Raw genomic sequence first — 18,713 nt, 5'->3', positions numbered from 1 at the left:
TTATATTTGAACAAGTATTTCGTCCAATGTGTCCTATGGGTAAAACTGAATACAAATATAAGTAATACACTAAGCAAGGTAAAAAAGCTTTCCCTCCTTTCACATCTCTAATAACAGTTGTGTCTATTGGACACTTCCATTTGTTGTCTCTACCCATGATGGGTCACACCATGAATTCATTCTTTTCTAGTATTCCCAAAAGGCTCTATGTATATAAAATTGATTAGATATTTATTGTTTTTAGAGAACACTCACCTCCCAAATTTGTACAACACTTCAAATAAAAATAAAAACAAGTACATATATAATAGAAATAATATATTTCAATGTTTTTTTTTAATAGGCTAAAGAAACTGATAGAATGGCACTCTCAATTTGGTCAGCAACCATTACCTGTCTTCTGCTCCAAAGCAACAAGTATCTACCAACAAAAAGAAATACACCCCCTACACCCACACCAACCCCCCCACTACCCACCAAAGAGGTGGGGAGAGTAGAGAGGCTGGGGGAAAAAATACAATTATAAGAGAAAACTTAAGTCCAAAGCCAATTTTTCTGAGTCATCAATTTCTACCACCCTCCTGAAGGACAACTGTCCTACTCTAGGAGACTTAAGAAACAGCTCCAGGTAACTCATTTAAGATAGTATCAAAGGCATGGGAAATAATCAGGATGTAAAAACCACCCAAGTAACCATGCAATCTCAACTCCTTCTATGGTTGCCTGATGGTCTGGAATTGCAGACAACAAGCTCCAATCAGTCTGGTTTCTCATGATGTCTGCTATTTCTAGCCTAATCTATTCATGATAAATCTTGGATTCTTTGCCTGCAAGCAATTACTGCAAGTACTTTTTCTGACTCATAGTTCCATCTCCTAAGAAATGTACTACATTAATTGTCTATATCCTCAAAAGGCTAGGTCAAAAATTGCAAAAGTGTCTCACAATAGTTTCTATGCATATAAAATTGATAAGATATTTATTGTTTTTAGAGAACATTCACCTCCCAAACTTGGAGCACCATTACCTTTTCCACTAACTTGAGCCTGAACAGAGATAGAGGATCTTCAGGGGCTGTCACAAAAGGAGCATCTCAGAGCATAACTGTGACGTTTCAAATATAGATAGGATTCCAACACAACCCTCATAACACACACACACATAAAGAAATACTGATTTCATTCAATGTAACTGTGACTCTTTGGTCATCATAAGGATGTTTCACAACACAGCAATATTACCATTACTTTCAACTTCCTCCACAAATTTCAGATATCCAGTTTTACTATCAAATCTCCAACAAAAGCCAACACAATATAAGAAAACAGAAGTTAATATAAACTTTTCATGTGTGTAATAGATAAATACTAGTATGTTTTATGAAATCACTAGTATGTTTTAGGATATCAAATTTAACCCATATTCATATCTTTCAACAGCTCCCTCACAAATTTCTTAAGAGCCAACTAATTTTAGAATTACTTAACAATTCTCATCCTCTTCAAGAACATACATACCAATGTCTCAGTAAAGGTAGTTAATATTGTTTCAAGAGTAGGCACTGAAAAACTAATCACTTACAAAATGTTTAAAAGCACGATTAACTGCCAGATATAATTTTATACTTAATACTTGTTTTTGTATGTTCAAGTAAACCACTTCCCTCTTATACCAATTCCACAATTTCCAGTCAAGTGCTTTGTTATTTTAAGGGTATACATTTGTAAAACTTGTTTTTTGTTTTTTGTTTTTAACATTCCAGCTTGCTTAGAATACTATGTATAATTTAAGCAGAATCATTATAGGTAAAGTACCTAGGTCTTAGCATCTTTTGCAGCTTACACTTTTAATATTTAAAGTCATAAAATAGCATAAGATTTTATGATTTTTAAAATCAAATCTGAAAAACATACAATTAGAAATCTGCTTCCCAAAAAATGTTTATGATGCTACACTCCTAAAGCTAAACTAAGCAAAAAACATTTTACCTATGTACAGTAGAAACAGGATGCTAGCCTATTTTTAAGTTGAAGTGGCATCAAAATAAAACTTCTTTCATTCAACATATATTGTCCAGCTAGGGACATAATATGAGTTCCATGTTTAGAAGGCTTTAAAAAAGGCCATTTCTATGTCCATCTTCCTTATTCCAGAAGATATACCCTGCCTCCAGTAGCTGTGGCTCTTCTTGATCACATGACTTTCTTATGGACAAACCAGTAGGTAATCCCAGTACCTAAGAGAAAATGTCATCTTATTTAGAGGCACTAGCGGGAAGAACTCAGAATTTTCCCATACACCCGAATTTTTAATGATAAACATTTTTTTAAAAAAGAATCACAGAAAGGATTCAGGAATTTACATACAAAATAAAGAGCGTATGCCAGTCAATAATTATGCATCCTACATTAAAATATTCACATTTGTATTCTATGCAACTTTCCAGTTTCCAGGAGTTAATTCTCATGTGTCCCCCTATTTCTACCTCACATAGTTTCTAAAATTCATGTGACCCTGGAATGTCAATTTATAAGTAAACTTTATTACCTTAGTAGGTAAATGCAGCACATCTGCAATCTTTTTAACATTATAAATGCAACGCATGAAAGCGGGTTTTTTAAAAAGTTCAAAGGCCACAAAGGCAAGAGATGAACAATAAGTCTTTTTTGTTACTTGCCTGCGTCAAAATGGCAATACATTGTTACATTAACAAACATCTAATGTGGTTACCAGCTTAACTTCTAATGTCACTTTACTTCTGTTGCTTGATTTATCAATTTATGTGCTATCTATGGACTTAGCATTGAAAAATGAACACTTGCTTCATTGTTTTCTACTCCTAATTTTATAGGCTGTATTATTTTTACATTATAAAAGTTTGTAACTATACTCCTTAACTACTTCATAAATATAATTATGTTTATTTTATATATCTTTTAGGTTGATTCTAAAAACTAAAAATTAATTAAGTGCATTTATAACGAGACTACGTAAATACTAACCACTGAAGGAAATGTAATTTTATATCATTTGGACATTATTGGTTTAAACAGAACTGTCCATGTATGCTTAGAGTAATGACATTCTTGAATTTTCTTCTAGTTTTCTTTAGTTTTTTTTTGAAGGACCAGACTGCCTCTGTAGCTATTAGTTTCCTTCCCCTGACATTGACCTACCACTATATCCTCTATCTTGGACTGCATTTTTCATTGCACTATAGTATCTTAAATATTTTCATATAAGGTACATAGTTTTTCTAAGCGTAAAAATGTACTCATCCTCATTTGATAAAGAGTATGGTTAAGCATAAAAAAATTAGGCCCAAATCTATTCTCCCCCAAATGGTGAAAACACTGCTTCACTGTCTTCAAGCACTCAGCATGGCTGCTTGAAGAGTCAGTTATTTGATTTTCCATTTTTTATTCCCTCTCTCTGGCAGTAATGGAGGATTTTCTTTTTATGCTCAGAGTTCTGAACTTTTACCAGATGTGTCTAGATGTAGATCAATCTTTTTCCGTTCATCCTGCATGGTACTAGATGGGTTCTTTCAATGTGAAATTCATTACCTTTCTCCGACACATGAAATTTTCTTCAATTATTTCTTCAATAGTTTTCTGCTTCCCACTTTCCTGTTCTGTACTTCTAGAATTCACATTTACGGATGTAAAACTTTGTGATGTATTTTCCACATCTCTTTTTCTCTCAATTTTTCCAGATCTTTTTTTTTTTTTCTTCTTCATATGCACAGAGCTCCTCCTCTTTAGTTCCAAATCAACAACTAAGTCTTGATTCAGGCTAAACTGTTATTTAACCCAGCCATTAAAATTTTTCTTCTTAATTTTCAAAATCTTTTCTGTTTCTCTGCCCCCTTTTCAGTGAAACTATGATTAATCATTATAACTTGTTGTTAAATCTTAGTAAAATACATATTACAGTTTTTCTTTGAAGTTTTCTTCTGAATTATATCTGAGGTCAGTTGTTCTTTTATTCATTTTAATCCTCTTCCATCTTCATTCTCCTCACTTGTCTGATTATCTCCATCTGTTCATACTTGCAAACAAAAGATTACTTTAGAGAGTGCAGGGAACAATTATGGGTTTTCTTTGAGGTTGTTCGGGATTGTTTTCCAAAGTGGCTTTTCCCTTAAATGGGAGAGTAGTAATATTTAAACAGGCAGGCAATATAGATAAGCAGGCATCCCAGAAAGGTACCTATACAGAAGTCAAGCTTGCTAGGATCCAACGGCTTTTCTCTGAAGAGGAATGCTCCAGTGCCTCTGCGTCTCTCAGGTTTCAACACCACAGATGTCCCACTGAACTGCTAGTCTACTTTCTTAGAAGAGAACAGTTCTTAGACTTCAGGCCTGAGGGCAGGCACAACTGCTACCAGAGCTGTTTAGACTGGAGAAAGGGCAGGAAGGAGGCGAACTAACCTAGCATTTTGAAAAATTATTCTTTAAAAAATTCTTGATTATTATCCCATTGCCCACAACTGTTCTTTGTATTTGTTGGCTCCAACCTTGGAGCCTTTCTCAAGTTCCCCTAGGAAAACCTGAGCTTACCTCTGGTATCTTGAGTTACAGTTTCCTCTGAGATTTTGCTGTCAATCCGATCCCGTGAATTTCTATCTTCTTCAAAATTCCTGGTCCTCTGATGGTACCTGTAGTGGACTGTGAACTGTAATTTTACTGCTCAACATGCTTTTTCCCCACCCCCTTTTTCTAGTAACATAATCCCTCTTGTCTGCAGGGAAAATATTCCATGTGTTTTGGGTGGAGGTGAGTCTTCCCAGCCACCACTGGGGTGGCCACAGGACCCAGGTCTGGCTAGAGTATCCCATCCCTATCTCCTTTGGCAGCCAAATTTGCCTGGCTGAAAATAAAACTAATACAGAGGACAAGAGAGACTAAAATGTTGAAAAGAAAACCAGCACTGATGATATTACTCAAATCTGGGCTTATCCATGCCTAAAGCTGGAGCTTTTTTCCATTTTTCCTACACATATCCAAGCACACATAAAGTTACAGAATTAATGAGGTCCTTCTGCTCCTCTTTAACGTATTTTGATCAATGTAATAACATCTGTTCCTGCTTTTCAAAACTGACTTAATTCAACCTTTAAACAATGTAAGTGGGATACTGGGAAGGGAAGGAAGTTAAAGGAATGTACTCACTCCACCATATTTAGAAGAAAAGTTAAGGCAATAACTGTAAAATAAGCCTCAAGGAATAAAATTAAATCTTTATAGTTTGGTGTTAAACATATAATGAGGAAACAGCTGTAAACTTTATTAAGTACATCTTATCGTTCTGTAAGATATCCTTCATACCTTTAGGGGAAGAAAAAGCAGATATAAAAACCAATTATCTCTTAACACATTTTTTCTCTGAGTCAAGATTTCAATGGTTTCAAAAAGAATAAGGGAGGAAAGGCTGGTAGTGATTTAAAATGTTCTAATCTATTATTTATCCAAAGAAAACACTCTGATTATATAGTGGCAACCTTTGGAAGAAAATTTCTTTAGCTTTGGTGTGATTATTTGCATAGAGTTATGGAAGGGGTTGTTTACTTTTTAACTTTACAGGTGATAAAAAGGACAGAAGGGCACTGAACTTCTCAACAGATAAAAGATGAAATCCAGTACTCTTCACCCAAGGTAAATAAAATAATCCATGGTTCATTGACCTATGCCTCAAAAACTCTATGATCCTCCTGAAACAATCTGCAAAATGCTGTACGTATATATTTAAGTACATTGGGGGGAAGAACAGGTCCATAGTTTTCATCAGAATCTAACTAAAATCCATGACCTAAGAAAGGTAAAGAAAACTGCTCCTGACTGAAAAAGAACAATGACAACTTCATTCAAGAATTACATGTAACAATTAAATACCCAAAAAACTAAGTAATGAATAGCTCCAACATATAAGACAGTGTGCTAGATAAACAAGCTATCTTCATATTTTAGAAAAACTGTTAGAAAGAATTATTAGCTTCAACACGGATGAAGAAAGTGAGGTTAAGTAGTAACCTTCCCAAAGTCACATAGTGTTAAAGCAGGATTCAAAAGCAAGTTTCCTAACTTGACTTTAAATTCTTTCCATGTGTTTTTTTCCCAGGAGAAATATTAGAAAAGAAATACAAATACAGTGGGTTATTTCATAATGGAATGTAATTTTACATCAAGCAAAGAAATTGCCAAGTATTTACATGCCTGGAGTTTAATGAAATTGGAATCTGACGCTTCTTCCTAATTGCCCTTTGATTAAGATTTTCAGAGAAATTTCTACTTCTAGTAGTGAGGTCAGGAGGACATTAGTGTTTAAGATGTTCAAGGCTTAACATTCAAGGCTGTCTAAGCTAATGAATGGATCCTTTTGCTATTATTCTGTTCTGGGCCACATGGGAAACAAAATGAAGTTGCTCATGCACGGAAGACAAAAAGCTGCAACACCAAGCTCATGTTTTTTATGTCTTAGCATACAAGATAAGAAGATCTGGTGGTAAGACTAAAGTAGGTAAGAATTTCTACATATGAAAAGATCTCCCACATACTAAGGCACATTAACAACTTAAAACATATCCCAGAACTAGGATCTGGCCAAGAGAACTCAGTACAAAAGTTTGAGTTGAAGCCAGAAAGCTGGGTCAAATAGTGGAGAGGATCTGAGACTTTACAGTGGTAATATTGGGTAGAGTGAAAAAAGAAAGGAAGGAAAGGTATAAGTGAAAGAATAATCCACAAAGCCAATTAAGCATGTTTTAAAGGTTCTGAGATTTAGAGAACAGCATGGTCAAATCTTTGCTTTGATACTTTACCATTTTATCTAGAACCACTGAATCACCTGCTAAGCTCACAGCAGAGAAGTCACAGAATTATGATTTGCTTCATCATTCCCACAAAAGGAGATAAAAGAGTAAGAAAAGCATACTGCATTTCCCATTACTCTTATCTCTCCCTCTTTATTAACAATATGATTAAGGAGCAAATATTTTTAAACTATGGGGAAATTTAAGAATATATTCTATTTAAATACTAAAAATCTAATAAATCCAAAATGTAATCCTAAAAGAGGATCTAGCCCACATAACTTTCATTTATGGCATCTTCATTATAGAATTCTACTTCCTATGCTAACACTGGCTCCACCTAAAATAAATTAACCCACATACACAATTACAGCCAAAGAGTTTTAATGGCAATCTATGAATTCAATAAAATAATCAAATTAAATGGAATTAGGAAGGAAAATAAAAGTCAGACTATTCTAAATTACAGATTTTAAATTGTGTTTTTTAAAAACAGCAAAGATATTACTAGTCAGTAACGCCATTTTCACAAAGTAATCTGTTCTTCCTCAAACTTCAGTTTTAAACACTAATATGGAGACTGCTATAGTTCACAAATGTTTTCACGTAATTATCGCATCTGACCCCCAACAAAAGAAGAAAGTATTGTGATGTCCCTTTGGTGTGAGACTGAGAGATTCAGCTTGCATATCACATTTACTTGACAGTATGAATTAAGAGATGTAGTAGGGTCTAAGACAGCATTCTTCTCACTTTACGTTTTGAAAACTTACTATAAAAAAGAAGTCATTTACAAGGTATGCGTGTTGATTTGATGTGCCAGAAAAGGTGAAGGATAGTACAGTATTCACTCACAACTTACGAAATCCATCTCAAGATCAATCACCTGAATTTTCCCAAGAGGGAGTTAGAGAAACAACAAAATTTAACAGAACAGAGCAACGCTAACTAACTATACTCCAATAAAGTCTTTTTTAGGGGGGAGAGGATGGGGAGAAACAGTCTTATAATCTGGTGTTCTAATCAACTCTTAAACATACCAAGACTATTACTACTTATGTATAATGATCCAGGGGTAGGTCATAAATTAGAAAGAGATGTCATTCACACAGACCTGTAAAGAGGACCTAGACGCCAGATGAAATAAGGTAGTAAGCTTTACAATTTATACAAAACATTTCTTGAGCAATTACTAGGAGAGACCATAAAAGAGCAGTAGGGAGGCAGTGAACTATAGGAGTTAAAAAAGCAGACTGCCCACGTTTATATTCCATTTCCATCATTTACAGTGACTCTGAGCAAGTTATTCTTTTCCTTGGTTTTTTTTAACCATAAAATGTGGATCATAGTATTATCTAACTCTTAGAGTTGTTGTGAGGGCTAAATGAGATACTATACACAAAGCAAATAGAACTGTGCATGGCATATCATTAAGAACTCATTAAAATATTAGTTGTTGAGGTTATAATTACCCAATGTGCTAACTGTTATGAATACCTTCAGGGAAGAGGTGATACTTTACTGACTCTTAATGGATAAATCAGTCAACAGAGAGTGACGTAACAGAAAATAGGTATTAATGGGGCTTGAAAGCTGACATTTGACATAGCACATTTTAAAACATACTAAAATACTACAAAAATCATCATAGTTTAAAAAGTACGGCATTCATACACATAATAAAATGCGAGTTAGAAAAGACCCATGTACTTTTAGTCTAGCACTTTCATCACCGGTGTATATCCTACCAAAATACAGAAATACACACAGATAAATATCAAAAAGAGTCTATGGCAGTACTGTTTGTAATGGAAGAACACTGGGCACAACCAAAATACTGTCTATAAACAATCAAACCAGGGAAGTCATGATACCTGACAAGGGATTACTCCACAGCCACTAAAAGAAATAAAATAAACAACATATATATTTATACAGGAAGAGTCTATAATAAAATATTAACTTTAAAAAGAAATTTACAGAATATTTTTATAATGACTATTCATGCAAAACAAAAATTTGTTTACAAAAAAGTACACGTGGATATATGCGTGCAAATGCATAAAGTTATGAAATTATATACATTTAAAATTTATAAATTGGGATATAAAAGGGAAATTTCCAACTCATAACTTATCTTCTACTGTTTAAATTTTTACAATTTACATTCACTATATGATTTAATAAAAACAGGAAAAAGATAATGCAGTCTCCCTTTAAGACTCCTCCAGCATTAAACAAACACCAGTCACAGTTTAGTAACTTTGCTACATACTTTAACATAAATTTGATTTAAAAGATGTATTGTTCCCTTAGTAGAATGAAAACTTATCTCAAGTCATATAGCAGCTCTTCTATTTTAGCATTTTCTGAATAGCAACTGCGTAAGTATTAAATTACTCCTGGTTTACTTGTAATATATATATATATATTTGTTTGATTGAAGTATAGTTGATTTACAATGTTGTATTAGTTTCTGGTATACAACATAGTGATTCAGTTATAGAAATACATATATAAACATTGGGATATATGTATCTTTTCAAATTAGAATTTTCTCCAGATATATGCCAAGGAGTGGGATTGCTGGATCCTTTGGTAACTCTATTTTTAGCTTTTTAAGGAATCTCTATACTGTTTTTCATTATGGTTGCACCAAATGACTTACCCACCAACAATGTAGAAGGGTTCCCTTTTCTCCACACCCTCTCCAGCATTTATTGTTTATAGACTTTTTCATCATGGCCATTCTGACTGGTGTGATGTGATACTTCATTGTAGTTTTGATTTACATTTCTCTGATAATTAGCAATACTGAGCATCTTTTAATGTGCCTATTGACCACCTGTATGTCTTCTGTGATGAAATGTCTATTTAGGTCTTCTGCTCATTTTTTGATTGTGTTTTTTCATTTTCTGGGTTTTTGTTGTTGTTGTTCTTGTAGTTATTGAGTTAAATGAGCTATCTGTATATTCTGGAAATTAAGCCCTTGTCAGTCACATTGTTGACAAATATTTTCTCAGTCCACAGGCTGTCTTTTCATTTTGTTTATGGTTTCCTTTGCTGTGCAAAAACTTCTAAGTTTGATTAGGCCCTTTTTGTTTATTTTTGCTTTTATTTCTATTGCCTTGTGAGTTAAAATATATTTTTAAAATATTGAAACAAAGCTAAAGAACACTGGAAGGATAATGCAAGAGAAGTAAAATACATTCATAGAATTTGTAGATCCTGCCCTAATAGTGTATGGAGGTGTTTAAGCCTAAAGACAGACTAGTTAAGACTAACAACATCATACATCAATAAGAAACGGTATAGATGCTGGTGCTGAAAGCATTTTTACTTCTTTAGTAGCAATTTGGAAGAGAGGGAGGGAGGGAATAAAGGAAACAAAGAAGCCGCCACTGACTACGTTAAATGAAAAATATGGAAATTACTTTGTTAACCATAAAACCCTACAGACGTTAGCTACTTATCAAACAGCACAGGAAACTGCTTAGTACAACCAATTTTAGTATATGGGCATGCAGGTTATACAAATGCAATACATATAGAGATGTATATACTGAGCAGATATAATCCAGTCTATTATTCTACAGTCTAAATACATGAAATAGCACTTCAAATAGTGGGAAAGGATAGACTATGAAATAGCTAAATCAACTGATTAACTACTTGGAAATATAAGATTAAGTTCCTATCTTCTCCCATAAGCCAATATAAATTTGAATTACATGAACTGAGTGTAAAAATTAAGAGGCACAATAGCCAAGAGGTGGAAGCAACCCAACTGTTCATCGATGGATGAATGGATAAAACAAAATGTGATATATACATGCAATGGAATATTCACTCTTAAAGGAGAATGAAATCCTGCCAAAAGATATAACATGTATGACTCTTAAGGACATTATGCTAAGTGAAATACGCCAGTCACAAAAAGACAAACACTGTATAAATCCACTTATATGAAGTACCTAAAGTAGTTAAATTCATAGAAACATTAAGTGGTTACCAGGAGTTGGGGGAAAGGGGAACAGGAAGTTGTTGTTTAATAAGTATAGCATTTCTGTTTTACAAGATGAAAAAGTCCTGGAGATCTGTTACACAATAGTGTGAATACACTTAACACTACTGAACTGTATACTTAAATGATTAAAGTGGTAAAATTTTTGTGTTGTTAGCCATAATTAAATTGTTTTAATTATTAAAAAAATTAAGAAGTACACACTGAATTACTTATGCCACTTTAAAAAATTACTAAACTACAAAGAAATCAAGTAAAACATTTTGATCAAACTTCTAACAACCAATAGCAAAAATGGTTAAAAATATAACTGTAAGATTAAAAGGAAAAAGGATGCACAAAAATTAAATCTGTAAAGCACAAATCTTTGTAAGATTGATGTAAGAAGGAAATGATAGTTTCTCCCAATAAATATGAAAATCTAATATGAAATAGGTAATCTCCATAAAAATATAAATTAAAATGTTAATGAAATCAAATCCAACAGTATATTAAAAGAAAACTACATCACAGTAAGTATTCCAAACACAGTTTAGTACTAGGAAATTTATTATTGAAATTCATTATATGAATAGATTGGGGAGAAGGGGAAGAAATAATCTTTTCAACAGATGCCAAAAAAGCATTTGATAAAATTCAGTATATATTTCTGATAATATTTAGCAGGGTAAGAGAAAAATATATACTAAATAGATACAGCATATTTGTATTATACTTAATACTGACATAACAGTACTCCCACTAAAACAAGGGAAAGATAAGGATAGCCTATATTACCACCTTTATTCAACATTTTGGGAATGTTCAAAACTGATGTAATAAGAGAAGAAAAGCAAACAAGAGGTGTAAATATTGAACAAGAAGAGATTAAGGCAATCATTTATTGGAGTCAATATAACATTTTAGTCAGAAAATAGACTCAATATATGAGAATTCAGTTGAGTGGTCATATACACAAGATCGAAATATGAAAATCAATAGGTTTCTATATTTCAGAAATAACTAAATTAGAAAGTACAAAAGAATAAAAAAAATACCATTCATGAGAGCAATAGCAACTATGAATAATCTGGACTAAACTCCACAAGAAATGTATAAGACCTATATGAAAACTGTAAAATTTTATTAAAGACAGATGAAGGGCCTGAAAAAATATAGGCATGCCATATTTCTACATGGGGATGCTCAGTATTATACATTTATTTCTCCCCAAACTAGTTCAAATTTTAATGTATTCCAATCATAATTCCAATAGGCATTTTACAGCAGTTTACTAAAGCCATTTGAAAAGTTAAACACACAATATCCAAAACTCCTGAAGATCAGTGAAGGAGAACTACTTTCTAAGACACCAAAGCATGCTAACATATTAAATTGAACCATAAATCGGATTTTTGGTGACTTTTGATGTACAAAAAGCAATTTCAAAAGGTGTAACCTAATAGTTAAAATCGGTGTGGAGATACGAATAAACGTAACTGTTACGAATCTGGGGATGTTAAACACTCAAACTCTCCCACTCCCACCACCCACAAATCCCTTTCTAAATGGTAAGAAAGAGATAACAGTCCACTAAAGTACTTAATACTAATAAAGCTTGGTCAAAGACCAACAGGGCCTTCTATCCCTCACCCCAGTTAAACCCACCCAGTTACGGGCAGAAAACTGAAAGGGAAGGTGGAGAAGGAGAGAGGAGTAGGAGAGGAAAGTTTCTTCCAACAACCTGTACGGAGAAGAATATCTAAGTTGAAACCTAAAGGATGAGAAGAAACGAAGAACCAGGGGAAGAACACCCTAGAAAGAAAGTAAACAGATCTCCAAGTGAGAAAATCTGCATATTCTAAGAAAAGGTCAGTGTGACTAAAAGATAATGAATATACTGAAAGCAATATAAAACAAAGCTAGAACAGTAAGAAGAATTAGCCACACAAAGTCTTACAGGTCAAGTTAGAAGTTTGGGCTTTATTCTAAGAGCAAAGAGAAGTCAAATAATGACTTATACTTCCGAAAGATTAGCCTAGTTGTTGCATGGGGAGACAGGAGAAGAGAGCTAGGAGATCAAATTAGGAGGCTGCTCTGAAGTCCAAGATAATAGCCTGGACTAGGGTAACGGCAGCAAGGATGGAGTGAGAAAAGTAGTTTCAAGGTACTAATCTGGAGTTCTTATGTCCAATATCCTTTCCCTTCCCTCTCTCCCACTTTACCGTTTTGGCAGTAAGAACACTCTTTCTTTGGGAAACCATTCCATGAGGCTTAGGTGGGAATGACCCCTCCTAGTCCACCTCCTAAATGGAGTGGAAAGTACATGACCCAGGCTTGAACAAAGAAATCTTCTTTAGAAGATGTTGCTGCTTCAGGAATGGACACATGACCCAAGCTAGGCCAAAAAGATTATGTCAGGATCTAGGAGTGACTTTTTTTCTTGTATTGCTAGCCATAAGGACAATGTAATGCTAGGATTATACTGGTGTAAGACTTTAGTTATCGCCCAATATCCACACTCCCCTTTTACTTTTGGTAAAACATTTCTCCCACAAGTTATATCTAGGTATAATGGCCACAGAGCAAGAGTTAGGTCCTAGGAATGGACATATAACTAATTTCTGGCCAATAGGATACAACAGGGAGTTATGCTTGAAATTTCTTGGTCAGTTCCTTAAAGGGAAGCTATCTATGCCCACTCTTCTGTTTTTTATTTTTCATAGACTGAGTATGAGTTTGCAAGAGCTGCCTTACAAAATAACACAGAATGGGTGGCTTAAACAACAGCAATATATTTTCTCACAGTTCTTGAGGCTAGAAGTCCAAGATCAGGGTGTCAGCAGATGTGGTTTCTTCTAAAACCTCTCTTTTTGGCTTGCAAATGGCCATGTCCTCACTGTGTCTTCACATGGCCATTTTTCTGTGTGCACACATCCCAAGTGTCTCTATGTTCAAATTTCTTCTTCTTATAAGGACGTCTGTCAGATTTGCTTAGAGCCTACCCATATGACCTAATTTAACCGTAACTACCTTTTTAAAGGCCCTATCCCTACATACAGTCATCTTCTGAGATACTGGGGGTTAGGACCCCAACATGAATTATGGGGAAATACAATTCAGCCCATAATAGGGTGGAACATCGACATGATGCTGGTGAGCCAGATTAGATCTTGTAGATGAAGAGTCAACACTCTAAAGCAGAGCTGTCCAATTAAACTTTCTGTGATGCTGGAAATGTTCTATATCTGCACTCTTCAATATGGTAGCCACCAGCCACATATGATTATTTTAATTAAATTAATTAAATTTAAATTAAAAAAAAAATCCAGATCCCCAGTTGTACTAGACACATTTCAAGTGCTTAGTACCCATATGTGGCTGGTTGCTACCACAGCAGACAGCACAGGTTAAGGGATGCTGTAATAGTAGAAACTTAGGTCTAGGAACAACCTGAAGGACTACCCCCAGAGTATCACATAATCTAGCCTGCCTGAACTTCATGTGTTTTGGAGTCTCTTTGTTCAAACAACCCATCTTATATCTTGACTAGTCCTGTATGTTAGGAGTGCAATGCTGCCATAATAAATTCCTAAAAACACTGATAAAGCTTTTAGAAAACAGGTGGCAAAGAAACATATCTCAGGCTAGGAAGCTAACAATCTGTTATGCAGTAGCAAACCATTTTGCAAAACTCGCTTGCAATAACGAGTAGCACACATCACATGGTGACCAGATACATAATTCCAAGAAAAGCAATTAGAAAAACTCAAAATGTTGGTGTGTTGACTGTTTAAAGAACAACAAAAAGATCAATTCAGCTATGAATAGTTTACAAAGAGAGATGGACAGGGAAACAGTGCCACTGAGAGAAATCTCTCAATAGCAAACCCTGCCTTATAATAATCCAGTAATTTGGGGCATCTCAGGTTTGGAGAAGGCAGTTGTTTCTTTGCTCCAAATACAAAAAGTTAACTTTGTGACTTCAAGGATTCTTTGTCAAACAGTAGCAAAGATAAGGTCAAGAGTGTTGCTTTCCCACCTGTGATAGATTTTGACATGTTGGGTTGGTTAGGGTAAACTAAGAGGAAGGAAGGGCAACTGCCATTTTGAAAATACTTTCTCTCAGTTATTCAAACACTAATCTAGGTGCCGCTGTGGTGGGATTTTGCACATGTAATTAAAGCTCCTAATCACTCAATTTTTTTTAAGCTAGGGTCATCATCCTTAGTGATCCTGACCTAGTCAAGTAAGTTTTTAAAAAGAGATTGGGTTCTTCTTGACAAATGAGACTCCAAATAGCAGCTGAGTCAGTCTGAACTGCTCTCCCTTCACTGGGTCTTCCTTTTCTAACTGCCTGTGGAGAACAATTTCAGTATATGCCCATGGGTTTCAGCCTACCTGAGTGCTTACCTTCACAACTGCTTACCCTACAAATTTCAGACTTGCTTAGCCAGCCTCCAGAATTGTGTAAGCCAATTCCTTGTAATAAATCTATTTAAATCGATCGATCGATCAATCGATCGATCTATCAATCAATCATACATAAATCTCCTCCTTGTTCTGCTTCTCTGGTTAAACCCTGACTCATACGTCATCCAAGCCTATTATTTCAGATACCCTCAAGGTAGCCATGAAACACAAGGAGAGAGGAAAAGGCCTAGTAGAGAGACAAGTAAGATAACGAGTAGATTTAAAAAAATTATGACTAAAAGAGATCTGCTGTGGTTAATATAACATGGAACTGACTTGAAGACAGAACAGAAATCTACTAAATGTTTGAGTGAGTTTTACCATCAAACCATATTATTGGCCTATAAAACCCTATAATTAAACTTTAAGAAACCCTGCAGCCCCTAAATGTATACTAACTGGTATGATGCCACACAAGTTTTGCAATTCCTATGGACGTCATACTTTCAAATGTCTCCTACTTCAGATGTGGCAAAGGAAGATGACGAAGAATCTCCTAAGAACAAAGCCAAGAACACAAACAACAGTCAAAAGGGCACTCTTCCCATAGAGCAAAATCAGAGTTTAACCAAGGATTTTACATAGTTGCCAGGGCAATCTTCTCTTGTCCAGAAGGATTTCATTAGTAATGTGAACCAAGGACTGCTGTCTGTTTATTCTTTCCTTCTCCAAAGAAGCTATCATTATGATTATCCTATTTCTATTCACCAATTGACAGTGTGTTGGGCAAAAGAGGGATAGATAGATATGTTGTTTATTACTTTACTGTTTACCAGACTGAATTAAGAGAAAATGCATTATGCAGATATCCTACAGTGCGTGCTCTATGTATTATCCAGAAGAGATTCTGGATTGATTCTCTTGAGGAAGAAAGAACACTATGTGTTAGAAGAAAGGTTTTTACAAATGTTGGTTGGGTGGCCAGAAGTTTCAGCCTGGTACTCAAGAAGAAAGGTTTAAACTGGAGATACAAACTTGAGAATCATTAACATATGCATATATAAAGACATAAAACTAGATAAAATCACCTAAGAAGTGATACCAGATAGAAGACCAAAAAGGGCCTAGGAATGAGCAACAAGGTACTAAATAAAGGATATACAGTGAAGGGGGTTAAGAGGAAGCAAGAAGCCCAAGAAAAAACAGCTAGTAAAAGTAGAAACAGGAGACGGTGATACTGCATAAGCAAAGAGAGTAGCACTTTTTAAGAGGCAAGGATCAGTGAACAAGGTCAAATGCTAATGAGAAGAGTAAATAAGAAATGGACACAACAATTAAATACTACATCCAAAAAGATATCCATGTATCTTTGGAAAACGAAGTACAAAAGTATCAAAAGAAAGTAAGAAATTTTGTTTAAACCCTGGGGTGAAGATCTCCAGAAGTCATAAAAGAATAATTCATTTTACTATAAAAATATAAAAATTTTCCTACATTGTGAAATTACTGTACACAGAGAATATATGTAACACATAAACCATGAAGGATTAATACCCATAAATATAAACAGCACCAACAAATCAAGAAAAGAAAAAAAAACTCTAATAGACTAATAAGTAAAGGATAAAAAAGAAAATTTTCAAAAGAAATCCAAATGAAAAATAAATATGAAAATTTGCTAAATGTCAACAGTAATTAAGAAAATGAAAACAAAAACAAAACACTATTTCTTGTTTAACAGGTTTTTAAAACTAAGATTGATCAAATCCAGTAGCATTCTTATACACTCGTGATGGAAATAAAACTTGGAAGTATTTATCAAATTCAACACATGAATAACCTCTGGCCCAGCAATTCCATTTCCAGGAATCCATCCCAAAGAAATACTTTTGTACTCAAAAATAATTGTAAAAGGACATTCACTTCAGCAACGTATGTGTGGTAGCAATGTACTGAAAACAATCCAAATGTCTACCAACATAAAAGATCAAATAAATTATAAACATCATACTATGGAATATGCATAAGTAAATTAGGACGAGTCAAATCCTAATATACTCTCAGACACACACCCCACACACACCCACACCCTCTCTGTCATTCACTCACTCTCACCACGAAACGAGAACATTCGATATACACCAAGCTGTTAGTAGCATTTACTCTGAGAAAGAAAGGATAAAACCTTTACATTCTAGAAGACTTTTTTTTAAGTATGAATACATACACTAGTTTTTACAGTTAAATAAATATGTAATCAATAGCTGAAGACTCATTTCTTTAATTGATATAATTTTAAGAATGATAACAAACTTTCACCAGACAAAATTTCTAAGTGATAGCTCTGCTTTGTGTAATAGATAATTAAAAGAATGAAAATATGATTTCAAATACTAATGATTAACTCTGGAAAGGGGATTATAGGTGACTTGTATTCCTTAGGTCTTTTTTGATTTTGTCAAATTTTCTACAAATATGTATGCTTAATTAATAATGTTTAATTATAAAAACACTATATTTTAAATCTACTTTAAAAGATATTTAACATTGCACCCTATATTGTCCTGCAAATCTATTTTTCATAATTTAACACATCTCTACCTGCAGCAACCGTAAGTATATTAATATAGCTATCTCTTTTCTTACTACAAAATCTTCAGGGTAAAATTAGAATGGATTATTCTTTGGTGTAGCTTAGCAGTCAAGGACACTTTAGAACAGTATCAAATACAGATCTCATCTTAAAAAAAAAAAACAAAAAAAACAGAACATAATACCAAAAATTACTGAATATTCCAAGACACACTCATAAATGACATAAAGTCTGCCCTATCGTTATGCAAAAACGGAAACAAAACAATCCCTATGATGACAATTCTAAAGGCACACAATTACATGGAAAACTAATCTAGACTCATAAGTAAAGCAGTATCATCCTTGTAGTTTAAAATTATTAATTTTGTCTCAACAAGATTTTAATTTTATGAAGCTGGGAATAATGTCTCAGTTTCTTCAAAACCCTCATAATTCCTAAGTGATTTTGCTAGGCTTCAATTATGCTTTGTATATAAATTTAGTTTAAAAAATATACTAATAGTTGTACTTATCTTCTAAAAATCACGAAAGACAGAATTCCATCACTGTGCTAAGTTTTCATGTATGCAAGTTTTAAAGTTTTATTAACTACAACACATAGAGCTATTATTTTAAATATAGCTAACTTTTTCATATTCACTGAGGAGGAAATGGTTAAGATTACTACATACTAAAAACAGCCACACAAAGTAGATACCCAATAAATGTTTGGCAAGTAAAACAATCAATTCCTATACCGAATCTCACACTAGTAAGAACTACACCAGAGGCTTTGCAACAGGGCTGTTTTTGTTATTAACCTCATATAAAAAAAATTAAGAGGGAAACATGGCACAGAGAAGGAAAAAGACAATAATGGGGTCAAAGACTGAACTGGAAATAGACCTAGTGT

At 34.0% G+C, this 18,713-nt stretch overlaps 1 protein-coding gene and 1 long non-coding RNA gene across 8 annotated transcripts in view; both read right to left on the bottom strand.

Moving 5' to 3' along the window:
- Nucleotides 1–18,713, bottom strand: part of ANKRD17 (ankyrin repeat domain 17) — a 155,634-nt gene that overhangs the window by 129,232 nt on the left and 7,689 nt on the right. The window lies entirely within an intron of this gene.
- LOC116657124 lies at nucleotides 1,748–9,298 on the bottom strand. The gene is made up of 2 exons (XR_004312129.1): nucleotides 4,562–9,298; nucleotides 1,748–2,236 (listed from the first exon to the last, which is right to left on the bottom strand). It is a non-coding gene; the product is annotated as an uncharacterized LOC116657124 (long non-coding RNA).

The sequence above is a fragment of the Camelus ferus genome, chromosome 2 (genome assembly GCF_009834535.1).
Source record: "Camelus ferus isolate YT-003-E chromosome 2, BCGSAC_Cfer_1.0, whole genome shotgun sequence".
Classification (NCBI taxonomy): domain Eukaryota; kingdom Metazoa; phylum Chordata; class Mammalia; order Artiodactyla; family Camelidae; genus Camelus; species Camelus ferus.
This window is presented reverse-complemented; position numbering and strand designations above follow the sequence as displayed.